The sequence below is a fragment of the Onychomys torridus genome, chromosome 11 (genome assembly GCF_903995425.1).
Source record: "Onychomys torridus chromosome 11, mOncTor1.1, whole genome shotgun sequence".
NCBI classification, from domain to species: domain Eukaryota; kingdom Metazoa; phylum Chordata; class Mammalia; order Rodentia; family Cricetidae; genus Onychomys; species Onychomys torridus.
The window spans coordinates 64,231,582-64,259,310 of NC_050453.1; the positions used below are offsets into that span (position 1 = coordinate 64,231,582).

The 27,729-nt window shown below is 44.3% G+C and overlaps 1 non-coding gene across 1 annotated transcript; it reads left to right on the plus strand.

Annotated features, from left to right (window-relative positions):
- Positions 1-15,576: 15,576 nt before the first annotated feature.
- Positions 15,577-15,680, plus strand: LOC118593612. Its single transcript, XR_004946277.1, has one exon. It is a non-coding gene; the product is annotated as a U6 spliceosomal RNA (small nuclear RNA).
- Positions 15,681-27,729: the final 12,049 nt, after the last annotated feature.

A 27,729-nucleotide genomic window follows, 5' to 3' on the forward strand; every position in this document is an offset into this window, starting at 1 on the left:
TCCTATCAAATTGGCCTGTGGGCATGTCTATAGGGGATTGTCTTGATTGCTATTTGATGTGGGAGGGTCCATTCCACTGTGGGAAGTGGGAAGCATCACTCCTTGCATAGGTATATATATAAACATCTAATCCTGAGCCTGAGCCAGCCACCAAACAGCATCCCCATGGTTTCTGCTTCAAGTCCCTGCTTGAGTTCCTGCCCTGACTTCCCTCAGTAATAGACTGTGACATGGGAGTGTAAACCAGATAAATCCTTCTCTCCCCTAAGTTGCTTTTGGTCGAAGTGCTTTATCACAGCAGCAAGATGAACCTAGAACATCCCTCTAGAGCAGTGGTTCTCAACCTTCCTAAATGCTGTGAGCCTTTAATACAGTTCCTCAGGCTGTGGTGACCCCAAGCTATAAAATTATTTTCATTGTTACTTCATAACTGTAATTTTGCTACTGCTACAAATAGTAATATAAATATCTGATATGTCACCCCCAGAGGGGTTGTGACCTACAGGTTGAGAACCACTGCTCTAGAGTAACAGAGTGGATAAAATAAATACCTGTTATAAAGAGGGATTGATTAGAATGGGTTACAGCAGCAGCAATGGGTGTCTGTGTGCTGGAGAGGCTGAGAACCTAGTAGCCATTTACGAATCTATACACTTCAGAAGTTCCAGTCTGATGCTGGAGGCCTGAACCATTCCTGGGGAGATGCTGACCTTCATCCATTTGGAAGACTGAAGACGGTAGAAATGAATGGTAGTGAGGGATGGCAGCAACAGCTGCAGCAGCATCAGGGCAGATGCACTCACCATTGGGAAGTGAGGGTGGGCAGGCACGCAACACACACACACGCACATGCATGCACACACACACACACACACACACACACACACAAGAAGGTGTCACCCATAGGTCTTCTCCCTCCGGTAATCATTCCCAGAAATATCCTCTCAGACCCACCCAGAAGTGTGTCTCCTACTTGATCTGTGCCCCTGTCAGACTGGCATCACAATCAACCATCAGAGGCTGTGTGGCAACAGAAAGCCAGAGTCCTAGGACGGGAGTGTGCTTGCAGCCTTCCACCCCAAAGGCTTCCTGCTCGACATTCCTGACAGAAAAATAGCCAGTGTCCTACAGGCAGCACCTTGTCCAGTGAGGGTCCTCTCAGACCCAGCGGGAGTCCACAGCCGCTGCTGGAGAACTGTGGGGTCACTAGGCTTACAGTCGGGGCGCATCTCCCCTGAGGATGCAGAAGCCCACGTGACTCAGCTTCCCACAGGCCTGATGGCTGCCAGTGGATTTACATTTTTCACAGCCATAAGTGGAAGAAAACACCAGTCTGTTCTCCCAAAGCAGCATCGTAATCCCAGCTGCCTCTTCCTGGAGGCGTTTCCGGAACCTGCCATAGACAGTGACAGTCTGCAGCAGTATGCCCCTTGCTGCGGATTTGCCTAACCTCCTCTGTGAGCTGGTTTTCCATTCTTATGCTGCTTGGATTATGTAAGCCATTACACGAACTTATTGTGGCCAGAACAATCGCTGCCTTTTCCTTTCTTTTTCCTTGCCAAGAAGAGCAGGCGCCTTCTTTGTCTAACCTTCAGAGAAGCCTTGATGGGGGCGTATCTTGGTCTGTTCAGGCTGCTATAATAGAGCGCCTTGGATTGCATGGTTAGAGTGAACAGAAACTTCTCACTACTAAAAAAAGGCTGGGAAGTTCAAGGTCAACATGGCAGCGTTTCTGTGCTTAGGAAGGGCTCACATCCCAGCTTGCTGGTAGGTAATCATGTAATGTCCAGATACAAGGGGAGGGAAGCAAGCCTATTCCCTGGAGTGTCTTGTGCATGTGTCCATCTCTGTATGTTCCTATGTATACATTACACATGTGTGTTCAGGTGCATGTGCACATGTATGTGTATGTATATGGAGGTCAAAGGACAACCTCAGGTGCCATTCTTCAGGTAGTGTCTACCTTGTTTTTTGAGACAGAGTCCATTACTAGCCTGTAACTCACCAAGTGGGATAAATGGCTGGCTAGCATCTCCACCTACTCAGACATGGGATCACAAACCACCACCACCCATTCCTGGAGACTTTCGTAAGGCTACAAACCTCACCCACCCATGAGGGTTCCATCTTCATGACAGAAACACCTTCATAAAGCCTCAATTCCAAATACTATCAGATTGAGAACTGGGTTGGTCATATGGTTTGGGTGAGCACAGTGCATTCATCATGTGCACAGCCTTGAAGAAAATTCTTCCCGCCCACTACAACTGAGCTGCCAGTACTGAAGATCCTGGACAGAAAAGAGAGTGTAGGCAGAGGCAGGCGGATTTCTATGAGTTTGAGGCCAGCTTGGTCTGCAGAGTTCCAGGACAGCCAGAGCTACTACATAGAGTAACTCTGTCTCAAAAAGCCAGAGAGAGAGAGAGAGAGAGAGAGAGAGAGAGAGAGAAAGTAGATGGCCAGGTAAGAGGATAAACACCCATAACCCCACCACTTAAGAGGCTGAGGCAACAGAACCCTAAGTTTGAAGTCAGTGTGGGCTGTGTGAACCCCAAGTTCTAGGTCAAGCTAGGCTATGAGTGAGACTGACTCAAAACACACAGAAAGAGAAAGAAAGAGAGAGAGAAAGGAAGACTGTAGCAGGAATCTTAGATGGTCTTATTAATAAGATCAAACCTGAGGCCAGTTATTGGGGTGAATGCTGGAAGATCAGAGAAGCAGAACAAGCCACAGCTACCTCGCCTTGCCAGTTCCTCAGCTGGTCTTGTTTCTTCCAACTGGAAGCCTCTGGGTCCTCATCTGAATGCGTCTCAGCTGCTCACAGCCCGAATGCTTAACCAGCCAAATGCTTAACTACCTTAGTTCCTGGTCCTCATGCCTTATATACCTTTTTGCTTTCTACCATCACTTCCTGTGATTAAAGGCGTGAGTCACCATTCATGGCTGTATCCTTGAATACACAGAGATCCGCCTAGCTCTGCCTCCCAAGTGCTGGGATTAAAGGTGTGAGTGCCACCGCCTAACCTCTATGCTTAATATTGTGGCTTTTCTGTTCTCTGGCCCCAGATAAGTTTATTAGTGTGCACAATATTTTGGGGAACACAATACCACCACAGAAGAGAGAGAGAAAGAAAGAAAGAAAGAAAGAAAGAAAGAAAGAAAGAAAGAAAGAAAGAAAGAAAGAAAGGGGGAGGGACAGACAGAGGGAGGGAGGGAGCAGTTCTACTACTTGTGACCCCAAATTATCAGCAGTGTTTACTTACTTTGACTATATAAAATCTTTAGCAGGTGGAAGAAGGGGCATTTGTGAAGCAATTGTTTTGGCGCAAACCGTTTGGCGCCATGGGTCACACCTGAACTGACCTTGAGCCTAGACAGAGAGAGAGCACCACTGGGCCGTTTGAACACATAAAGAGGGTCTGCTTTAGTTACTTTCTTCATTGAGGCGAGAAAATAACTGACGAGGGTCACTTAAGGGAGGAAGGGTTTGTTCTGGCTCACAGTCTAAGGGTGCCGTCCATCCTGGTGGGAAAGTCACAGTGTGTGAGGTCCATGTGACACCCACAGTCAGGAAACAGTGACAGAAGAAGCCTTGTGTTCAGCTCATGCAATGGTACCGCCCATACTTAGGGTGAGACAGGCCCAGAGCTTTGTCTTCTAGGTCATTCTAGATCCTGTCAAGTTGACAATCCATATGAGCCACCACAAGGTCACAAAATAGGTAGGGGACACCTGCATAGCATGTGCATATAGCCAGAGTGGCCAGCAATGTAAGAGGAGTCAATTGGAACAAGACATAGACCATGAGAGAAGGCAGTCAGGATCTACTTAAATCCTTCCCAAAAGGCCTGCCTGGAAGGGTATGGAGTCTTCATGTGACAAAATATCAGAGAACCAAGAAGAAGGAAGGAAGTGGGCCAGAAACTGCAGAGCCTTCACCAAGGATGCTATAGCAGGTCCCCAGGCAGAAATCCCAATGAGTTCACCAAAGCATCGTTGAGAGTCCTAAAAATATCTACCAGAATGTGATGCAGGTGGCAATTTAAGGAAGAGCTTTCCTGTCCCTCCTCCTCTCCACTCTCTAGCAGGGGGTAGGGACAGAAAGACCAAACAAAGGAAGTAGGGCACCTCTGCCCTCCTCAGCTGCAGCAGAGATCCTGCTGTGGGTGAGCCAGCATCTCATGCTCATTATGTGCCGAGACTTCTTGTCTGTTGGAGTTGTCTAGCGTGTTTGTGACTAGTATGATCATTGGGCTGTCTGCTGCCTGCGAGTAAGCAGAAAAACCAGGGAGCTGCCATTTCCAGTGTTGGCAAAGGCAATTCATTCACCGCCTGCCCCACCTGTCACAGTTTTCTGTGTCTCTCAGAATACCGCAGGATGAGTACTTTATAATAAATAGAAATTTGTTTAGTTCATATTCTTAAGCATCAAGGCACACCTACTGTTACGACCAGGGAGATGAGGGCCAGGGAAGCTGGGACCAAGGAGGTGGGGGCCTGGGACAGTATACATGGAACAAAGCTTATCAAACAGGTCCCTTCTGGGCCACCACTGTCACAATAACTAATCCCCTCCCATGATAATGGAATTCATCCATTAAAAAATCAGAGCCTGAGCTAAGAAGATGGCTCAGGGAGAGAAGAGCTACCCACGTAAATGTGAGGACAAGAGTTCCAATCTGCAGAGCCAGGTGTGGCCACACATGCCTGGAACCCAGGAGATGTGGTGGACAGAAGCAGGAGGTTGCTGGCTGCCAGCCTCGCTCCAGGTTCAGTTAGAGACCACATCTCAGGGAAACAAAACAGAGAATGACAGAGCAGGGTACCCAACATCCTCCTCTGGATTCTGAAAGTATGAGTGAGGGTCATGCGTCCCTACATAGACATATGCATATACACCATACACGTGCACACACAGAGATGATGATGATGATGATGATGATGATAATGATGATAAGTAACTTCTATATACCAATAACAATCTTACAGAGACAAAAAATCAGGAGAAAAAAATCTCATTCATAATAGCATCAATAACATATAAAATACCTAGGAATAAACAAAATCAAGGAAAGGAAAGACCTCTACAATGAAAACTACTGAAAACACTGGAGAAAGAAATTGAAGCAAACACTAAAAGATAAAAAAGACCTGTGCAGCTCATGGAATGACAGAACTAATATTGTGAAAATGGCATATTACAAAACCAATCTACAGAGTCCTCATCAAATTTCTAGTGACATTCTTCACAAAACTAAAAAACAATAGCTGTACAATTCAGACAGAAGCACGGGAACTCCTATAGTAATTGCCAAAAACATTCCTGTCGCAATACCTGTAGATTTCAAACTACACTACAGAGCCATAGTATCAAAAGTATCGTTGTACTGGCACAAAAACCAGCAATGTACAACAGTGGGGCTGAGGGCCAGAAATAAACCCACAGAGATATGGCTGTCTAATCTCCGACAAGGTTATCAAAGCTTACATTAGAGAGGGGTAAACAGACTCAGCACAGGCGGAAAGGAAACTGGGTATCTGCTTGCATGAGAAACTAGATACATCTCTCTCATTCCATAAGAAAGTCTATTCAAAATAACCAAAGATCTTTATATAAGGCCTGGATCTCTGACCATGCTAGAGGAAAGCATAGGCCAAACACTCCAATATAGGGGGAAAAGCAATGCTTTCTGCAAAGGACTCCAGGAGCACAGACTCTTATACAACACCATTGGAAGGAACTCAGGACGGTACTGGCACAGAAACAGACAGGTAGACAGGTGGGATAGGATGCAGCACCCAGAAATAATCCCAAGCGTTAACAGATGGGCTTGCATGCAATTGAAAGCTTCTGAGCAGCCAGAGAAGAGCCACCAGAGGGGACAGAGCCTATAATGGGAGCAAAGCTCCGGCAGAAGGTAAGGGATTAATGTCTGAAACCTATGAAGAACTCCAAAAATTAAACACCAAAAAAATACCCAATTATCAATAAATGGACTAATGAAATAACTACAGGGCTCTCAAAGGAAAAAATTTGAGTGACCAATAAATATTTGAAAAGTGTTCAACCTTCTTAGCCACTGGGAAAATGAAAATTAAAAGTGCTTTAAGATTCCATCTCATCCAGGAAGAATGGTGGCTATCATCAAGAAAAGGAAAGACAGCAGAAGAGTCCTTATTCACTTCTAGGGGCAATGTCAATTGGTACGGTCACTGTGGAAACTAGTGCAGGTCTCTCAAAAACCTGGAAGGAAAGCTTCCATGTGATCCACCTATGCCATTCCTGGCCATGTACTAACATGTAAGATCTTCAGCAATGACACATCTGATAGAGGATCAATGCCTCATCAAAGAAGCTTCCTGCAGTGGATGGGAATTAACACAGAGACCCATGACTAGACAAGGTGCAGAGAGGGAGGGATTTTGGAACACTCAGTCCTAAACAGGATGTCTATATCAAACTCTCCCCTCAGAGCTCAGGGAGCTATGAGGAAGAGGGGGCCGAAGGACTTTAAGAGACAGAGGGGATGGCTGCCTCAAAGGAAACCATGTCTGCCAGACACAATAGGACTGGCACACATATACAAACTCACAGATACCATGGCAGCATGCACAGGGCCTGCATATGTTCAAGGAAGATGGGAAACCAGCATTGTAAGAAGGAAATAAATGGATGTGGAGTCCTATCCCTAAGCAAGGAGCTAGTCGCAATTGATACCTGGTGGCAAAGGGAAAATCCATTTTCTCCAATGAAATGTCTCTGGGTATATCAACGACATTGCAAGACAGGCCCCATACCAAGGAGTGGTTGTCAAACACAAACTCCACGGTGTGTATGTATAAGTGTGCACACACATGTTTCTTGTTTTATTTTGGCTTTTTGGTGTCTTGGGGTTATTTGGCTTTGGTTTTTGGTTTGGTGGTGGTTTTTTTTGGGGGGGTTGCTTGTGTTAGAGAGACAGAACAGACAGACAGACAGACAGAAAACAAAGTTGAGTGGGTAGGAGGTAAGATCTAGAAGGAGTTGAGGAAGGAGGAAAAAATGATCAAAATATACTGCACAAAACTTTTAAATAAAAAAGAGGAACAAAATCAACAGAAGTGTCTAAGTCACCACACCACAGAGATACTTGTGCATACACATTTATTGCTCCACTAATTACAGTAGCCACGATACGGAACCGGATTGAATGCTCATGAAGAGATGTATGGGAGCTCCCATCCACCCTGGAACTCCCATCTGGACCACAGGTGAGTGCCTGGGGTCACACCCAGAGAGGCCCGCACCTAGGTCCCACCCCTGGGCACCAGCCATCCCGGGAAGACCTGCCCAACTTGGCCCCAGGTCCTGGCCATAGGGCAGGACCCCCCATCACTACCACGAAGGTTTCCCCCTCTCCAAGATCCTCAGTGGACCCTACAACTGCCACACCCTGCCCCCACACCCATCTGCCAGAGACCCCAGCCACTTCTGGAGACTTAGAAACCAGCCCCCAGCTTCCATCCTGCCCCAGAACTCCCATCTGGACCAGAGGTGAGTGCCTGGAGTTATAGTCAGAGAGGCCCCCGCCTCTAGGTCCCACCCCTGGGCACCAGCCATCCCGGGAAGACATGCCCAACTTGGCCCCAGTTTCCCGGCCATTTGGCAGGCCCTGTGGGAAGGCTCCCCTTTTCCAAGACTGCAAGCAGACCCTACAATCTACACATCCTGCCCCCACACCCATCTGCCTGAGATGCTAGCCACTTCCTGAGACTTGGAAACCAGCCCCTAGCATCCATCCTGCCCCAGAACTCACATCTGGACCAGAGCCCCCAGCTGCCATCCACCCCGGAACTCCCATCTGGACCAGAGCTTCCATCCTGCCCTGGAACTCTCATCTGGACAAGAGGAGCTCCCATCTGGATGAGATAAGGAGACCCCAGGGACTTCCTGAGACTCAGAGTCCAGCCCCCAGCTCCCATCCAGCCAGCACTCTCATCTGGACCAGAGCTCCCATCCGGCCCAGAGCTTCCATCTGGACCAGAGAGAGGCTCCCTAAATCAGTCAGCTCTGTCTGGGCCAAGTGCACTGATAAAACCAAGAAAGAATCCACGAGGAGATGGGCACCCACATATGTAAAAGAAATATTACTAAAGCTTAAATCACATATAAAACCCCACACATTAATAGTGGGAGACTTCAACACCCCACTTTCACTTCTGGACAGATCGGCCAAATTGAAACTTAACACAGACATAATGGTCTTAACTGATGTTATGGCTCAAATGGACTTAATCAATATCTACAGAACTTTGCACCCAAACAAAAAAAAATATATACCTTCTTCTCAGCACCCATGTATCCTTCTCTAAAACCGGCCACATACTTGGCCACAAAGCAAATCTCAACAGATACAAAACAATTGGAATAACCTCTGTGTTCTACCAAACTAAAGTTAGATTTCAACAACAACAGAAAAAAACTACAGAAAACCTACAATCTCATCGAAACTGAATAATGCTCAACTGAATCACCAATGGGTTAAAGAAGAAATAAAGAAAGAAATTAAAGACTTCCTAGAGATCAATGAAAATGAATACACCACATACCCAATCTTATGGGACACTATGAAAGCAGTGCTAAGAGGGAAATTCATAGAACTAAATGCCCACATAAAGAAGTTGGAGAAATCTCACACTAGTGACTTAACAGCACACCTGAAAGCTCTAGAACAAGAAGAAGCAAAGATTCCCAAGAGGAACAGATGCCAGGAAATTATCAAATTGAGAGCCAAAATCAATAAAATAGAAATAAAAAGAACAATACAAAAATTAATGAAACAAAGAGTTGGTTCTTTGAGAAAATCAACAAAATAGACAAGCCCTTATCCAAACAAACCAAAAGACAGAGAGAGAGCATCCAAATTAACAAAATCAGAAATGAAAAAGGAGACAAAACAACAGACAATGAGGAAATCCAGAGAATCATCAGGTCATACTTCAAAAACCTGTACTCCACAAAATTGGAAAATCTAAAAGAAATGGATAATTTTCTGGATAGGTACCACATACCTAAGTTAAATCAAGACCTGAAAAACCATTTAAATAGTCCAATAACCGCTAAGGAAATAGAATCAGTCATTCAAAGTCTCCCAACCAAAAAAAGCCCAGGACCAGATGTTTTCAGTGCAGAATTCTACCAGATCTTCAAAGAAGACTTAATACCAATATTCTTTAAATTGTTCCACACAATAGAAACAGAAGGAATATTACCAAACTCCTTCTATGAGGCTGCAATTACCCTGATTCCTAAATCAAACAAAGATGCAACAAAGAAAGAGAACTACAGACCGATCTCCCTCATAAACATTGATGCAAAGTACTCAATAAAATACTGGCAAACAGACTCCAAGAACACATCGAAACAATTATCCACCATGATCAAGTAGGCTTCATCCCAGGGATGCAAGGGTGGTTCAATATACGAAAGTCCGTCAATATAATACACCATATAAACAAACTCAAAGAAAAAAAAAAAACACATGATCATCTCACTGGATGCAGAAAAGGCATTTGACAATATCCAACATCCCTTCATGATAAAGGTCTTGGAGCAATCAGGAATACAGGGAAAGAACATAAACATAATAAAGGCAATCTACAGCAAGCCAACAGCCAACATCAAATTAAATGGAGAGAAACTCAAAGCAATTCCACTAAAATCAGGAACAAGGCAAGGCTGTCCCCTCTCCCCCTACTTATTCAATATAGTACTTGAAGTTCTAGCCAGAGCAATAAGACAACATAAGGAGATTAAGGGGATACAAATTGGAAAGGAAAAAGTCAAGCTTTCCCTATTTGCAGATGACATGTTAGTGTACATGAGTGACTCCAAAAATTCAACCAAGGAACTGATACAGCTTATAAACACCTTCAGCAACATAGCAGGATATAAGATCAACTCAAAAAAATCAGTAGCCCTCCTATATATAATAGACAAACAGGCTGAGAAGGAAATCAGAGATACATCACCCTTTACAATAGCCACAAATGATATAAAATACCTTGGGGTCACTCTAACTAAGCATGTGAAGGACCTATATGACAAGACCTATATGACAAGTCCCTGAAAAAAGAAATTGAAGAAGATGTCAGAAAATGGAAAGACCTCCCATGCTCATGGATAGGCAGGATTAACATAGTAAAAATGGCGATCTTACCAAAAGCAATCTACAGATTCAACGCAATCCCCATCAAATTACCAAATAATTCTTCACAGACCTGGAAAGAATAATACTGGAAAATAAAAAAACCCAGGATAGCCAAAAGAATCCTGTACAATAAAACACTTTGTGGAGGCATCACAATCCCCGACCTCAAGCTCTACTATAGAGCTACTGTAACAAAAACAGCTTGGTACTGACATAAAAACCGACATGTGGACCAATGGAAGCGAATTGAAGACCTTGACATTAACCCACACACCTATGAACATATAATTTTTGACAAAGAAGCCAAAAATGTACAATGGAAAAAAGAAAGCATCTTCAACAAATGGTGCTGGCATAACTGGATGTCAACGTGTAGAAGGCTGCAAATAGATCTGTATCCGTCACTGTGCACAAAACTTAAGTCCAAGTGGATCAAAGACCTCAACATAAATCCAGTTACTCTGAACCTGATAGAAGAGAAAGTAGGAAGTAGTCTCGAATGCATTGGCACCGGAGATCACTTTCTAAATATAACACCAGTAGCACATACCCTGAGAGAAACAATCAATCAATGGGACCTGTTGAAACTGAGAAGCTTTTGTAGAGCAAAGGACACAGTCAACAAAACAAAGCAACAGCCTACAGAATTGGTAAAAGGTCTTCACCAACCCCACATCTGACAGAGGGCTGATATTCAGAAGATATAAAGAACTCAAGAAATTAGACATCAAAATAGCCAACATTCCAATTAAGAGATGGGCTATAGAACTAAACAGAGAATTCTCAACAGAGGAAGTTCAAATGGCTGAAAGACATTTAAGGAATTGCTCAACATCCCTAATTATCTGGGAAATGCAAATCAAAACGACTCTGAGATACCACCGTGTACCTGTCAGAATGGCTAAGATCAAAAACACAGAAGACAGCTTATGCTGGAGAGGATGTGGAGCAAGGGGAACTCTCCTCCACTGCTGGTGGGAATGCAAGCTTGTACAGCCACTTTGGAAATCAATATTGCGCTTCCTTAGAAAATTGGGAATCCATCTCCCCCAAGACTCAGCTGTAGCACTCTTGGGCATATACCAAAGGAATGTTCAATCATACCACAAGGGCATTTGCTCAGCTATGTTCATATCAGCATTGTTTGTAATAGCCAGAACCTGGAAACAACCTAGATGCCCTTCAACTGAAGAATGGATAAAGAAAATATGGTACATATACACAATGGAGTACTACTCAGCAGAGAAAATCAATGACATCATGAAGTTTGCAGGCAAATGGATGGATCTAGAAAAAATCATCCTGAGTGAGGTAACCCAGACTCAGAAGGACAAACATGGTATGACTAGACTGCTACACAACTCCAAGGAGGCTACCTAGAAAACGGGACCCTAGGAAAGACACAGGGATCACCCAAGGACAGAGAAATGGATGAGATCTACATGAACAACCTGGATGACAGTGGGAGTGATGAAGGGCAAGATTTGAGGGAAAGAAAGCTTAGGGGAGCAGGAGATCCCAGCTGGATCAAGAACAGAAAGGGAGAATGAGGAATAACAGATCATGATAAATGAAGACCACATGAGAACAGGAATAGGCAGAGTGCTGGAGAGGTCCCCAGAAATCCACAATGATATATCCTCTCTAGTCTGATGGCAATGGTGGAGAGAAAGCCTGATCTGACCTAGTCTGGTGATCAGATGACTAAACACCCTAACGGTCATGCTGGAACTCCCATCCAATAACTGATGGAAGTGGATGCAGAGATCCTCGGCCAGGCCCCAGGTGGATCTCCAGGAGTCCAATTGTCGAGAGAGAGAAGGGACTGTAAGAGTGTGAATTGTTGAGACCAAGATTGGAAAAGCACAGGGACAAATAGCCAAACAAATGGTAGCACATGAATTATGAACCAAAGGCTGTGGAGCCCCCCAGCTGGATCAGGCCCTCTGGATAAGTGAGACCATTGAATAGCTTGAACTGTTTGGGAGGCATCCAGGCAGTGGGACCCGTTCCTATCCTTAGTGCATGAGCTGGCTGTTTGGAATCTTGGGCTTACACAGAGACACTTTGCTCAGCCTGGAAGGAGGGGACTGGACCTGCATGGACTGAATCCACCAAGTTGAATTGAATACCCAAGGGAGTCTTGGCCCTGGAGAAGACAAGAATGGAGGGGAGGGGCTGGGGGGAAGGTGGGGGCGTGGGCGGGAGCGGGGAGGACAGGGGAACCCATGGCTGATGTGTAAAATTAAAACACAAATATAATAAATGAAAAAGGAGGGAAAAAAGAGATGTATGGGTAAAGAAGATGGTGCACATAAATGCAATGGGATTTTATTTTGCTGAAGAACGAGATGATGACATTTGCAGGAAAACAGGCAAAACTGGAAGACAACAGGTAGAGCAAAGTAATCCAGACTCAAAATGGCAAATATTGCATGGTCTCTGCCATATGCAACACAACAGTAGACCTGGCTAGAGGAAGTGATGGAATACATGTGCCATTAGAAAGGGACTTCACTAGAGGAAGTGACAGGATACATGTGTCATAAAGAGAAGGAAGCGAAGAGACAATGGGTTGGCAGTGGGAAATAAATAAGAATGAAGTAAAATTATATATATATGAAAATGACACAGTGAAGCCTTATAAGCTAACTTAAATTAACCTAAACACACACACAAAAAGAAGCAAGCAGGACTTGGGGGTCACTACATAACTGTTAGAAAAGACTGGGCAGGGACATCCAGAGTTCTTGGTCTCCAAATAACTAGAGATGAGGGGATTTTTGTTTGATTTGTTAACTTTTGCTTCTTGAGAAGATCGCCCTGCAGGCTTAAGAAGTTGAAGTAAGACTCTTACATACTTAATCCTGCATCGGCATTTGCTTCCAGAAGTTTCTAGACCAATGCAGGGGGGATTTTTGAAGAAAGGGTTCACTTGTAAACCCAGGGCCTAGTAGCTAATAGATTTTCAGTTAGTGGATTAACACTGATTCAGGAGCCAGTCAATGAACACGGTGGTTTCGATAATGGTTTTTAGATCAGAAAAGAAAAGGGCGCAGAAATCACAAACCAAGAACATTATTTGTCCCTCATAATACCTCTAATCAGCCCAACTGTTTCCCATGCTGTAAATCTGAACCCTCTCTCTTTTTTTAATATTTAGTTTTAATTTTAATTGTGTGCGTGTATGTGTGTCCTTATGTGTGCTGTGCACATAAGTGCAGATGCCCACAGAGGCCAGAAGAGAGTATTGGATTCCCTGGAGTTACATGGCATCCACATTCAGGAAGCAGAGAGATAGGAGTGCTGGGGCTCAGCTCACTCTCTCCTGTCTACTCGGTTCAGGACCCCAGCCCAGGGAATGGTGCCACCCACGCTTCCAGAGACTCTTTCCATTTCAATTAACCTAACCAAGATAATTCCTCACAGCCGTGCCCAGAGGTGAGTCTTATAGGTGACTTATCAAGTTGACGGTTGACCAAAGCCATCACAGAATCTTTACCTTATTTCCAAAGCCAGTCTATCACTGCACAGAAAGGCCTTTTGGTTCAGTGGGTTCCTGCTTGGCACATCAACACTGAGAACCTATCATGACGGCAAAAAGTGATTTGTTCAGTAAAATCACAGAAGCTTTGATGACGAGAAACCAATGAGCCACATGGCAACAGGGCCCATAAAACAGCAGGAACTGCTCACCCTGGAACCTTACCAGCAAAATAAGAGGTGATTAAAGGCAGGAAATGAACAGCTTTAGTGCCTTCGCATGGAATGGCTGCAGGCTTCTCATGAGTCGTTGTTCATAGAAACAGCTCACTTATCACCAGCAAGCTGTGCTGAACATACAAACAAGACCTGGGCTTGTTTAGAACATCATTCTAAAAAAAAAATAAAAGTTTTCTTTTATTTTTAAATTAATGTGTATGTGTGCTTGTGAATGTAGATACTTGCAGAGGCCAGAAGAGAGCATTAGATCTCCTGGAACTAGAGTTCACAAGCAGTGAAGTCACCCAATTTAGGCTCTGGAAGCCAAAGCCAGCTCCTCTGCAAGAGCAATATGTGTTCTTCACTACTGAGCTGTCTCTCCAGGCCCTAGAATAGTAGTTCTCAACCTTTCTAAGTTTGTGACCCTTTAATACAGTTCCTCATGTTTCAGTGACCCCCCAACCATAAAATTTCCATTGCTATTTCATAACTGTGATTTTGCTACTGTTGTGAATAATAATGTAAATATCTATGTTTTTAATGGTCTTAGGAAACCCCTATGAAAGGGTTGTTTGACCCCCAAAGGAGTTGCAACCCACATGTTGAGAACCACTGCCATCAAATATCATTTTAATGATGACTAGGCCATAGGTGTCTAATCATCATGTAGCCTGTGTAATTTCATAGGGAGAAAAGCTCAGCGTTCCCTTTGGGCCACTCTGTTGACCAAAGCCACTCTTCTTTCTATGGCAAGAGGGGTCATGGGTAGACAAGCAACATAGGCTATGCCTATATCCAAACCACTGTTTAACTTATGCTATATAATGACTGAATTGTGTCCCTCTGGAAATTTATTTGCTAACACCCTAGCACCTCATAATGTAACCACATCTGTAGAATTCTTGAAAGAAGTAGTTGCATGAAAAATGGGATCATTCGGGTGGATTCTAATCCAACAAGAGAAGACTCAGAGATATGTATAGACACAGGGATGGCAGGCGTGTGAAGGCACAGGAAGATGACCAGTCACCAGCCAAGCAGAAGTCAACCCTGTTGTCATGGTTAATACTGATTGTCAACTTGGGAGGATCTGGAATCATCCAGGAGACAAGCCTCTGGGCATGTCTGTGAGAGAGTTTCTAGACTAGGTTAATTGATGTGGAACGATCCACCTTACATATGGGGACACCATTCCATGATGGGGGTTTGGGGACAGAATAAAAAGGAAAAAGCACGCCAAATGCCAGCATGGCTCTCTCTCTGTTTCCTGGCTGTAGGTGAATGTGACCAGCCACCTCCCACTTACTGCTCCTATGTCACAGCTTCCTGTACAAGACGAACTATGTCATAGACCTGCGAGCCAAAAATAATCCTTTCCTTTCTTACAAGGCTTTTGACAGGCATTTTGTCCTGGTCACTGGAAAAGTAGCTAATGCATCTGTGAACACAGCGATGTTGCACCTCTAAGCTCCAGAACAATGAGGCAATAGAATGATGTTGTCTAAGGCTCCCAGTCTGGGGAGCTTGGTGGTTGATTTCTGACCTCCCAAGCAAATATGTGCCATTCTTCTTTTCATCAACTTTGCAACTGCTCTAGAACTTAAGTTCCAGAACTGTTGGGAGTTTTGCCGCTTTACATTACAATTATATTCCTGCATGTAAAGTAATGCCTGGTTAACACTCAATAACATTTGCAACACATATACTAAAATCGGAATGATATAGAGAAGATTAGCATAGACCCTGTGAAAGGATGACCCACAAATTTATGAAATGTTCCATATTTTTATAGCATCTTTTATTGGGGATTTATACATATGTATTACATGTGTATATATACCCATGAATATATATGTATTTACTTCTATAAAATAAGATTTGGGGTTTGTTCAGAAAAAAAGTAAAAGAAATGAAATGAATGGTAAGAAATTTAAAGTTTCCTTGCAAAGATGAATAACAAGACATCTTCTTGCTCCTGTGTTTCAACAAAATTCTAGAAGATGTAGCTATAGTAGTAAAAGACAAAAATCACAACTGAAATGTACAAAGGAGGGGAAGAAAGGAAGAAAACAGCTTTGTTTTCAGATGACACAATCGTCTATGCAGAAAATTTGAATGAATTATCATAGTGCCTCCTATAATTAATAAGCAGTTGGCGCATGATTACAGGCTATAAAGTTAATACACATTAAATAAAGATGTGGAGGGAAGATGGGGTGAGGGAGAAAATACATAGATGGATAGCTAACACTAATATGGTCATTTGAGGGGGCATATGGAAACCTACTACAGTAGAAGCGTCTTAAAATATATACATATATGGAAGAAATCTAAATGGAATCACCAAATAACAGAGGAGACAAAGCCCCAACTAGACATCTCTCACCACCAAGTGAAATCCCCCCTCACCACCAAGTGAAATCCCCCAGTACCAAGAATGGATTGGCCAATAATTAAGTTGTTGGCCAAAAGGTGCTCCATGGAAACTCCCAAACAACTCAGTTATTGCTAAGTCTACTGGTTGCTCTCCATAATCTGATGGCAAGGCCCTATTGCTGTGGACAACACTTACATATTTCATCTGAACACAGAGAAGGGGAGCTGGTACCTAACTGGATCCTTCACCCCTATTGATTAGTATTCATGGTACTAGAAGGTACTTTGCACTCTTCCAGAGAAGAAAGTAACCAACCCAGTTACACATCCTTTGATCTACAGTAGTGACCTGCTTACATAATACATTGGTGCAATAATGGCACTGAAGTAGTTGGAGTAACCAACCACTATCTGATTGGTTTGAAGGCCCACTCCATGATATGGGACCCGTACCTAACACTGCTCAAATAGCCAAGAACCTGAGACCAGATAGACCATGGACCTAGGGGGAAACCAAATACTACTCTTCTGCTAAGGGAGTGTAGCAATAAAATGACTCCTATTGACATTCTGCTATACTTAGAGGTCAGTATCTTGCTCAGCCATCATCAGAGGAGCTTCCCCCTGCCACAGATGAAAACTAACACAGAGACCCACAAATAGACAAAGTACAGAGAGTGAGAGACCTTGGACCACTCAGCTGAAAATAGGGTATCTCCATCAAATCCCTCCATTGGGCTCAGAGGACTATGTGGAAGAGGTAGGATTTTAGGAGCTGATGGGGACCAAAGGCACCAAGAAAACAGTGCCTTCCAGACACAACAGGACTGAAACATGGGAACTCACAGACACTGTAACAGCATGCACAGGGCCTGCAGAGTTCAAGCTAGATGGGGTCCCGGTACTGAGTATTCTTTTTTTTTTTTTTTTTTTTTTTTTTGGTGGATTTTTTTTTTTTTTTGAGACAGGGTTTCTCTGTGTAGCTTTGCGCCTTTTCTGGAACTCACTTGGTAGCCCAGGCTGGCCTCGAACTCACAGAGATCCACCTGGCTCTGCCTCCTGAGTGTTGGGATTAAAGACACATGGCCACTCACAACCATCTGTAACTCCAGTTCCAGGGGATCCAATGATCTCTTCCAGCTTCCACAGACAACAGGCACATATGTGGTACACAGAAATACGTAGAAGGAAAACACCTATACACATAAAATAAACTAATAATCAAAATATTTTAATCCTTTTATTAATTTTTTATTCATTTTACATACTAACCACAGTTTCCCCTCCCTCCTCTCTTCCCATTCCCTCCCTCCCACCTCCTTTCTACTCCACCCCATCCACTGGTCCTCCTTTTCTATTCAGAAAGGGTAAGGCCTCCCAGGGGAGTCAACAAAGCATGGCATATTAAGTTGAGGCAGGACCAAGCTCCTCCCCTCTGCATCCAGGCTGAGTGAGGCATCCCACCATAGAAAATAGGTTCCAAAAACCCAGCTCCTGTGCCAGCTCCTGTGTCGATCCTGGTCCCACTGCTGGGGCCCCACAAACAGACCAAGCTACACAACTGTCACCTACATGCAGAGGGTCTAGGTCAGTCCCATGCAGGCTCCCTAGCTGTCAGTCTAGAGTCTGTGAGCTCCCACAAGCTCAGGTAAGCTATCTCTGTGGGTTTCCCTGTCATGATCTTAAACCCCCTAATCACATAATCCCTCTTCCCTCTCTTCAGCTGGTCTCCCGGAGCTTGTCCCAGTGCTTGGTTGTGGATCTCTGCATCTGCTTCCATCAGTTACTGGATGAAGGTTCTATGATGACAATTAGGTTAGTCACCAGTCTGATTACAGGAGAAAGCCAGTTCAGGAACCCTTTCCCCTATTCCTAGGAGTCTTAGCTGGGAATTCCTTGTGGATTCCTGGGAGTTTCCCTGGCACCAGGTTTCTTCCTAACCCCAAAATGCACCCCCATCAAGATAACTCTTTCACTGCTCTCCCGCCGTCTCTCCCCTAACTTGGACATCCTGATCCCTCATGTTTCCTATCCCCTTTCCTCTACCTACCCACTTCCCGCCCCCAGTTTACTCAGGAGATCTCATCTATTTCCCCTTCTCAGGGTGATCCATGCTTCCCTCTTAGGGTCCTCCCTGTTAGCTAGCTTCTCTGGGGCTGTGGATTGTAGCCTGATTATCCTTTGCTTACATCTAAAATCCACTTATGAATGAGCACATACCATGTTTGTCTTTCTGGGTCTGGGTTTCCTCCCTCAGCAATCCCCATCAAAATCTCAACACAATTTTTCACAGACCTCAAAAGGACAATATTCAACTTTATATGGAAAAACAAAAAACTCAGGATAACTAAAATAATCCTTTACAATAAAGGAACTTCTAGAGGCATCACCAACCCTGACCTCAAGCTCTACTACAGAGCTATAGCAATAAAAACAGTTTGGTACTGGCATAAAAACAGATAGGTGGATCAGTAGAATCAAGTCAAAGATCCTGACACAAATCCACACACCTGATTTTTGACAAAGAAGCCAAAAATATACAATGAAAAAAAGAAAGCATCTTCAACAAATGGTGTTGGCATAACTGGATGTCAACATATAGAAGAATGCATATAGATCCATATCTATTGCCCTGCACAAAACTCAAGTCCAAGTTGATCAAAGACCTCAATATAATAATTAAAATTTTTAAAAACACACAATAACATTTGTATTATCACCAGAAACTGTAAAATATTTAAGTATTAAATGTAAGAAGATGTGGGGCAGCAAAATGGGTCAGTGGATAAAGGGCATCAAGCCTGATCACTTGAGTATGAACCTTGAAACCCACATAGTGGAAAGAGAAAACCAACTCCTACAAGTTGCTCTCCACTCTCACATACACACTGTAACACACACACACACACACACACACACACACACACACACACACACAATAAATACATGCAATTTAAATAAAAAAAATATGTGCAATCTAAACATGGAAAACTGCAAAATTGTGATGAAAGATGTCAAAGGAGTACTAAGTAAGTGGAGAAAGAGTTTGTGTGTAAGGCAGGACATCTCAATAATGATGAGTTATTAGCTCTTCTCAAATTGACCTAGAGTCAATGTAGTCTCAATCAAAATCTCAGTACATTGATTGATCAGTATCAACAAATTGAATTCTAAGGTTTATTTAGAGATGCAAATGAGCCAGAATAGGCAGCATGTTATTGAAAAAGAACAAAGTCAGGAAACTGATATTATCTGACATCAAGACTTACTGTAAAGCCACAGTAATCAAGACAATGAAGTATTGGTCAAAGAATAATAATAACAAGATAAGTTGATTAGCAACACAATATAAATCCCACAAGTGACCCATATAAATACAGTCAATATCTCTGACAAATTATCAAAAGAAACATAATAGAGAAAAAAGACTTTTACAACAAATGGTTCTGGAAAAACTAGATATACAAATGCAAAAAAAATCTAAAAATAAAGTTTACACCCTTCATAAAATTGTAAGATGGAGCAAAGATCAAAATGTAAAATGCAATGCTATATGACCACCAGAATATAACAGGAGGGAGATCGAATTGACATTAAGTCTGAACAGGGCTTTTTAGACACAAAACTAATAGTACCGTCTACAACAGACTCAGTCAAATCCACGAAAGGAAGAGTTTTGTTTTCATTTTATCTGTGAAATACACAATCAAAAAAGGAAAAAGGGAAAGCCCTGGGGCCAGCAAGGTGGCTCACCCAAGAAAGTCATTTGCAGCTAAGCCTGAGGACCTGAGCTTAATCCCTGGAACTCCCATGCTGGAGGAGAGAGCCAATTCCAGCAAGTTTGCCTCAGACTTCTACATGTGCATGCATATACTCTCTCTCTCTCTCTCTCTCTCTCTCTCTCTCTCTCTCTCTCTCTCTCTCTCTCTCTCACACACACACACACACACACACACACACACACACACACACACACCACACAATAGATGATAGATAGATACATAGATAGATGATAGACAGATGACAGATGGATGGACACCGACTAAGGAAAGCCACAGATGTATCCCCAAGGCAAGAGCATCACCTGGGAAGTACCTTTTAAGCACCTACTTATGGTTTGTCAATAGTAAAGCAAAGGACCAAGAAAGCAAAGAGACCTCAAGTTTGATGATATGGCTGGAAGCCAGAGCTGAAATTTAGAAGAAACCAAAGAACCATGATGGCTGGAAACACGAAGGAGCCTGGTCTGGAGTCAGGAGACAGGTGCCTCACTCAAGTCCTCTCCTCTGCAGCTACAGCTCCCTCGCCTGAAATGTTAAGAGGTTCAGTGAAGTGAAGTCAGGAGATGCCTTCTATGAAAAGGCCCTCTTCACCTGTCCTGACAAAAGGGATATGCCCTTTCACCAATACCATCCCTTTACGGCAGTGGGGACGTTACTTCTCCCTTTGGAAAGGAGATAAATAAGCACCTAAAACCCTGAACACTGAAGACAGACTATCAGATGAAATCACTGTGTGTGTGTGTGTGTGTGTGTGTGTGTGTGTGTGTGTGTGTGTGTGTTGATAACATTATTTTACTTTTTGGATTTATATTGAAGATTTTAAGAATGGAATAACATGAACTCACATCTAGTCTGGAAGTTATCTGAGAGGAGAGAATAGAGAATGGGGAAGCCGAAGACCAGAGCTAGAAGCTTTGAAGGTAGCCAGCCCAGGCCATGTTGAGCACCAGAGACGCTGGATGGGGCCCAGGTGGGGACATCAGTGGTTTTCGGACTAGGCTGTAGACTGGAACCAGCCAGTGAACTTCAAAAACACGGAAGCCATGTTTCTACCCAGAGATGTGATTCAGTGACTTAGATGGTCAGGGGAGGTTTACCAGATGCGGAGGTTTCTGAGATCCCTGAGTGAATCTCATAGGCAGGAAGCCACCAGATACACTACTCCTGAGTCATCTAAAGATATTTAATAGTTCTCAACATAAAATTGTGCAGTGGAGATATAAGAGGAGGAGCAATGGCCAGACCCTGCCCCCCACTTTGTCCAAGGATGGAGAGCATAGTGGTCTCTCTCCCCCTAAGTCTTTCATCCCAAGCCCCTCTGCCAGCATCTGTCTTCCCACTTCTTGGCTCCTGACTCAGGTGGGACCCACATTCAATAACGCAGTCCCATCAACAACTCACTGTCACCTACAGACGGCATCACCCTAAATTAAGCCCTTCAAAGGATCTAGAGCTGGCTGTTCCCCTCAGCTGGTACTTTAGTCTGAACCTCGTTATTCCCATTTCCTTCCTCTCCCTTCCTTTTCCACCCCACTCTCCTCTGTCTTTCTCTTTGAATGACGGTGAATTACCCACTTTTGCCTCCCACTTAGGTGAGGCCAGGGCTTCTCAACAGCGCTATGATTGCATTTAATCATTCTTGGATGGACAAATGGGTTTAGCCAATTCATTTCTAACAGTACCTGCTCACCTGCCTTCCCTCAGACTCCCACAGGAAGGCCCATCTTACCAGATAATGCTTCATTTTAACCAGAATGTCTCAATAGTAGGTTTCATGTTCTCAACTGTGCAAGCGATGGGGGTGTGATTTTTCTTCGTGAAAATGCTATTATCACAGAAACCCAGGCTCCCGTCCCCCAACAATGGTTCGCTATTATGTCTGGGGAAAATGGTACTTTAGAGGGAATTTGCATGTGGCTCTCTGAAAGAGGCCAAACGTGGTTTAGAATCAAAGCACTGTCTGTGAATGGTAACTCAGCCAACCTCCCGACAGGCTCTGAACCCTAGTCATGCCCAAAGGTCTCACACAAGAAGACCCCTCAAGGAGGGGGCTCACAAGACCACACCCCTCCCTGGGGAACTATTGGCAATTAATGGTTGCTGAAGCAGGGGTGTCGTTTTCTTCTATGGTATAGCCACCAATAAGTTCCCCATGTTCCTGTAAGTAACTCCTGCCTCATGTTCATGCAAGCCACCCCAGTTAAACTCGGTGAGTCTCACACACACACACACACAGAGAGAGAGAGAGAGAGAGAGAGAGAGAGAGAGAGAGAGAGAGAGAGAGAGAGAGAGAACATGAAAATAGAAAAAAAATAAAAAGTACTTGCTGGTGAGAACAAGCTCCATAGGAAAGGGAGAGGTGTGAGAGCAGGTAATGGGGGTGAAAACGAGCAAAATTCAATATAGATGTGCATGGAATTGATTGAGTGTTTTAAGATCCCCCAAATGAAGACTAGTGAGTAAATTGGACCCTGGATTTCCCTTCATTCTTCTAGACAGCCTTGAAGCCATCGCGGCTCTCAAGAAGAGGGGAACAATACAGCTATCGTAACCACACAGTAAACTGAGGTTCTAGTCACCACAACACAGGCTGCCCACCTTCTGCCTGCCGGAACAGGGCTTGGGAGCCAGCCAGCCAGGCAGGTGGAACTGGACACACAGTCCATGTGGTGAGTGCTGTGGTCCACATCATCCCTAAGTAAAGTGTCCACTTTGTAACTTCAGTATCTCATCCATGAACATCAGCTCAGCCCAGAACAGCCAAGCCTGTTTGTCCCCAGAAGTACTGGGTCCTTAGAATTCCAAAGAAGGGCCTTCTACAGTTGGTATTGGTGTTGTTGGGGTTTTGTTTTGGTTTGTTTTTTGTTTGGGGGGGAGTTTTCGGGGGTGTTTTTTGTTGTTGTTGTTTGGTTGGTTGGTTTTTGGTTTTTCGAGACAGGGTTTCTCTGTGTAGTTTTGCACCTTTCCTGGAACTTGCTTTGTAGACCAGGCTGGCCTCGAACTCACAAAGATCTGCCTGCCTGCCTCTGCCTCCTGAGTGCTGGGATTAAAGGTATGCACCACCACCGCCCGGCTTGTTTTGGTTTTTTCAGTTTGGTTTTTAAGTCACAGGCTTGTGTAGCCCCAGCTGACCTCAACTTACCGTATAGCTAGCAATGATATGAACTTTGGATCCTCCTGCCTCCATCTCCTGAGTACTGTGAATATATGTGTGCACCACAATGCTGGGCATTTGGGTGCTGGGTGGGTCAAAGGCAGGACTTTGTGCATGAATTATAGGCACCCACTGGTCCACATGACAGCAGATAGATAATTGCTTCTGATGCTAAAGTCTGCTCACCACAAACCACAAATCTAGACTGTCTGGACTCTTCAGTCTTTGTGTGGATGTCAATGTTCTCCAGCTCACCCGGCTTTGGTCTTGTTTCCCAGGCTGCAGAGCACTATTTGCAAATGGTACCTTTTCTCTGGAACAAAAAAACACCACCCCCAAGATCTCTGTCTCCACCAGACTGTGCAGAACTATACCTGTCTGTGATCCTCACAATCTCGATCGTGTGCAAAGAGAGAGTGACAGCCTGTTCTGTCTTCCCATCATGTTGGAATTCCTATCCCCTTCCCAGAGAGGAGGGACCACGCTTCAAATGTCAGGAGGGATCTGTGCCAAGAACTGCTGCTCCTGAGAGAATGGGCTGGAATTCCAGCCAGGTCCGTCTTGCCCCAAGCCTGTGCTTGTGGAGAAGCTTCTGTTGTGTTGTGTGTCTCCTCATTGTTCTCAGGAGTTCTGAATCATGTGAGATTGATAGTAGCTTGAATCATGAGCATACAGCACATTTTAAATTGTGTTTTAAAAACTCTACTTTAAAAACGTGGAACATGGACTGGCAAGTTGACTCAGGGGGTAGAGGTCTATGTTGCCAAGCCTAGGGGACTGAATTAGAACCCTGGGACCCACAGGATAGAAGGAAAGAACTCCTATACCTTGTCCTCTAACCTCCACACAGGTACTATGGTTCACACACACACACACACACACACACACACACACACACACACACTACAAAGACTAAAATGTAGTTTAAATTTCTTAATGTGGCATACCAGGAACATAAACTAGGACAGCCACTGTGAAAACCAATATGGGGGTTTCCCAGAAGACAACGATGGGTCTTCTGCATGAGCCATTGTCTGCTGCAGACGGATGGATGTCATCAGAGATGTGCTTATTAACTCATTAAGTCAGTCTCAGAGAGACAAATAGCCCATGTTTCCTCTCATTTATAGGTCTTAGATTTTTATAGAGATACATAGGATCGTGTGTGTATGTGCACCTATATAGACATATAGAAACATATCTAGAGATATATATGACGTGAAAGTGGAAATAAACTGTCTCGGGTGACAAAGAGAACTAACAGACAGAGACAAAGAAGGGAAGTGTGGGAAGAGTGGGGAAATATGCTCATCATACAGTGTAGACATGCATGAAAGCTTAAAAGCCAATCAATAAAACTGTGTGTGCACAGTGGAGCTCTTTTCAGCCATGAGGAAAGCAAAGCCGTGCCGTTTTCAGGAAACGCATTCAGCTGGTGAAAAGCTCGCTCAGCAAACTAAGCCAGTCTCGGAAAGACAAAAACAGTAAGTTTTCTCTCACTTGTAGTTCCTAGACTTTATGTAGATATGTAAAGTTGTGTACGAGCCATAAAATCAGAAGGGAAACCATCTAGGGGTGGGGATCAGCCAGAATGAAAGCGCGGGAAGGAAGGAGAAGGGGGAATAGGCTCGATATACAATATACATTTGTGGGAAATTTGACAAGAAAATATTCTGGGGCAGCTGGGAGAGCCCAGCAGGTAAATGTGCTTGTCACCAAGCCTGATGACCTGACAAGCCTGATGACCTGAGTTCAACACCCAGGAACCCACATGGTGGAGCACAGGTGTCCTCTGACCTACACACACACACACACACACACACACACACACACACACACACACACTACATATACACAATAAATGGAATATAGAAGCTGGAAATGTTAAATTTTTTAAATGCACTTATTAGTTTTTATTAGACCATGCTCCTTCTCTCCATCAAAGCCTGAAGTGGACAGAGCAATCTAAACTTTTAAAAAGCCCATTAATTATCACATGCTGTTGTATCTTCACACACTCCCATCCCACCGTTCAAAGAGTTTTCAAGCACTAAATATGTCCTCTTCTGCCTTTGACCCTTTGGCTATTGAAATGACTGAAAACCCACCCTCACCTGGAGGCACTCACCACAAGCCGTGCAGAAACTCTAGGTCCCACGAGTGGCTGGCAAAATCCAAGTGCCTGGCCTGCCACCTTGTGGACACTTGGAGTGATGCACTTACCTCTGAAGGCCTGCCCAGAGGTTAAGGCCCTGAGAGAAGGACACAGACATTCCACAGCATTAAAAATGACCCCTGGAGAGGACTTTGGAGAGGAGCACTTTTCTTCAAACAGTTAAGGTTTTGCAGGAATGAGGCAAATTTCAAATGCCCCAAGTCCAAATCACACACATTTTTACTTAATTTTAGTATGTTACTTTTTAGACAAAGTCTGACGTAGCCCAGCTAGCCTTGACCCTGACAGAGGATGATCCTGAACTCCTGATCCTCCTGCCTCCACTGCCTGAGTGCTGGGATTACAGGCGAGCACTCCACCATGCCCAGTTTATCTGGTGCTGTAGATAAAACAGAAGCACTTCTCAGACCCAATGCACGTACTTGAACAGGATTCAGACAAGGGTTCCTAAGCGTTGGGTCCTGTCAGAATCTGTATGTGTAGGAGGGTGTGAGATGTCAACACCCACTCATTCCCATCAACCTGGATTCCTGGAATCCAGGTCCCTTTTCCTTACGTCTTTAATGAATTTATTGTGGTTAAAAATAGCCGTGTAAGAGCAGGGGAGATGGCTGAGTTTGGGGCAATGGTGCTTTGTCGTACAAGCTTGAAAAATTGTGTTTGATCCCTGAACCATGTAAAGGTGGAAGGAGAGAGCAGAGTCCACAGCTGTCCCCTGACCTCCACAAGCATCACATCATGTGTTCACATGTCCATCATACACACAACTGCTGGGGATGCTGTGAATGTATTGCTCTATACACACAACAGCAACAACCATAAATATTAGGACTAACAGAACTGCCAAAGCAACCATCCAGTGTCCTGTGTAGTAGCGTCCAGTGTATTCACACTGGGAAACGGATCCCAGGACTGGTTCTTTCTGCAAAACTGAACACTGTCCTCTAAACAGATCTCCAGCCCTCTCCCCTCAGCTCTGACAGACGCCATTCTCTTTCTGTCTTTGAGTTCTGTGACTCCGGGCCCCTCGTACAGCAAACAGAGTGGCTGATAACATCAAGTCCTCAAGACCTAGCACATGTAGGGTACGATGGGATTTTCTTCCTATCGACGAGATGCTGACCATGCTCTGTGCACCCGCCACCATCAGCAGCCTCTGCTCCTATCTCTGGCTCCCATGACATGCTGCTGTGGGCATGGTGTGACCTCCCTTTGTGATCCTGCTTCCATTCTAGTGAATAATCAGAAGCAGGACGGAGGTGTCACCCTGGGACTCTTGTTTTAATATATTTAGTTTTAACAGTCCTAAATGATTTTGAGGACAGAACCTCTGGGGTAGCCTCACCCCTCACCACACAGGTAGAGAACCAGGGCCTGAGAAGCAGAGAAGGGAAGCCATGGCGGAGGTTGGGTCCATCATTACCATCTAAGGCATACATGTGGGATCCCATGCATTTCCAATTACTCAAACTGCTAACAGCCTTGAGGAGACAGACAATAATTTCAAAACAAATGAAATGCTCGCTCTCTTTCTCTCTCTCTCTCTCTCTGCCTCTGTGTATCTCTCTGTCTCTCTCTGTCTCTCTGTCTCTGTCTCTCTGTCTCTGTCTCTCTCTGTCTCTCTGTCTCTCTCTCTGTCTCTCTCTCTGTCTCTCTCTCTCTCTCTCTCTCTCTCTCTCTCTCTTTCTCTCTCTCTCTCAAAACCAGGGTCTCAGGGATCCAAAACTGACCTCAAATTCTATATGTAGCCAATGTTGATAATGATCTTTCTTCCATTTTTTAATGTGTAGTATGCAGTGAGTACAAGCATGTTTACATATATGTTGGTGCACATGGGACATGGGTATGGACATGCAGGCTGTGGATACTCAAGGCTGATGTTGCTAATCATACTCCACAGCTCTTCCGCCTTATTCACTGAGGCAGTATCTCCAACTGAGTTTGTGGACCCAGCTATTCTCACTAGACAGCTCAGTCTAGGAATCCCTTGTCTCCAGCAACCAGGGCTGGAGTTACAGGTGGGCTACAACACTCCCCCAGCATTTATGTGGGTTCTAGGATCTGAATTCTGGTCCTTGTGCTTGTGGGGAAAGAGCCTTCTCCCCAGATCACCCCCGAATTTACCCAATCCTCCTACCTCCCCTGGAATTACAGGCATGCACTCCTATAAGTAATTAACACAATTGGAATCAAACTGGATACCCCATGCATGGTAGGCGAGCACTCTACTAACCGAGCTTCATTACAAGCCCACAAAGAGATTTCTAACAGCAAATGCCACAGTAACATAAGCTAGCTGGCTTGGAGACTCAAGAGCGAGAACTTGGGTGACAAACAGAGCTGACTGTG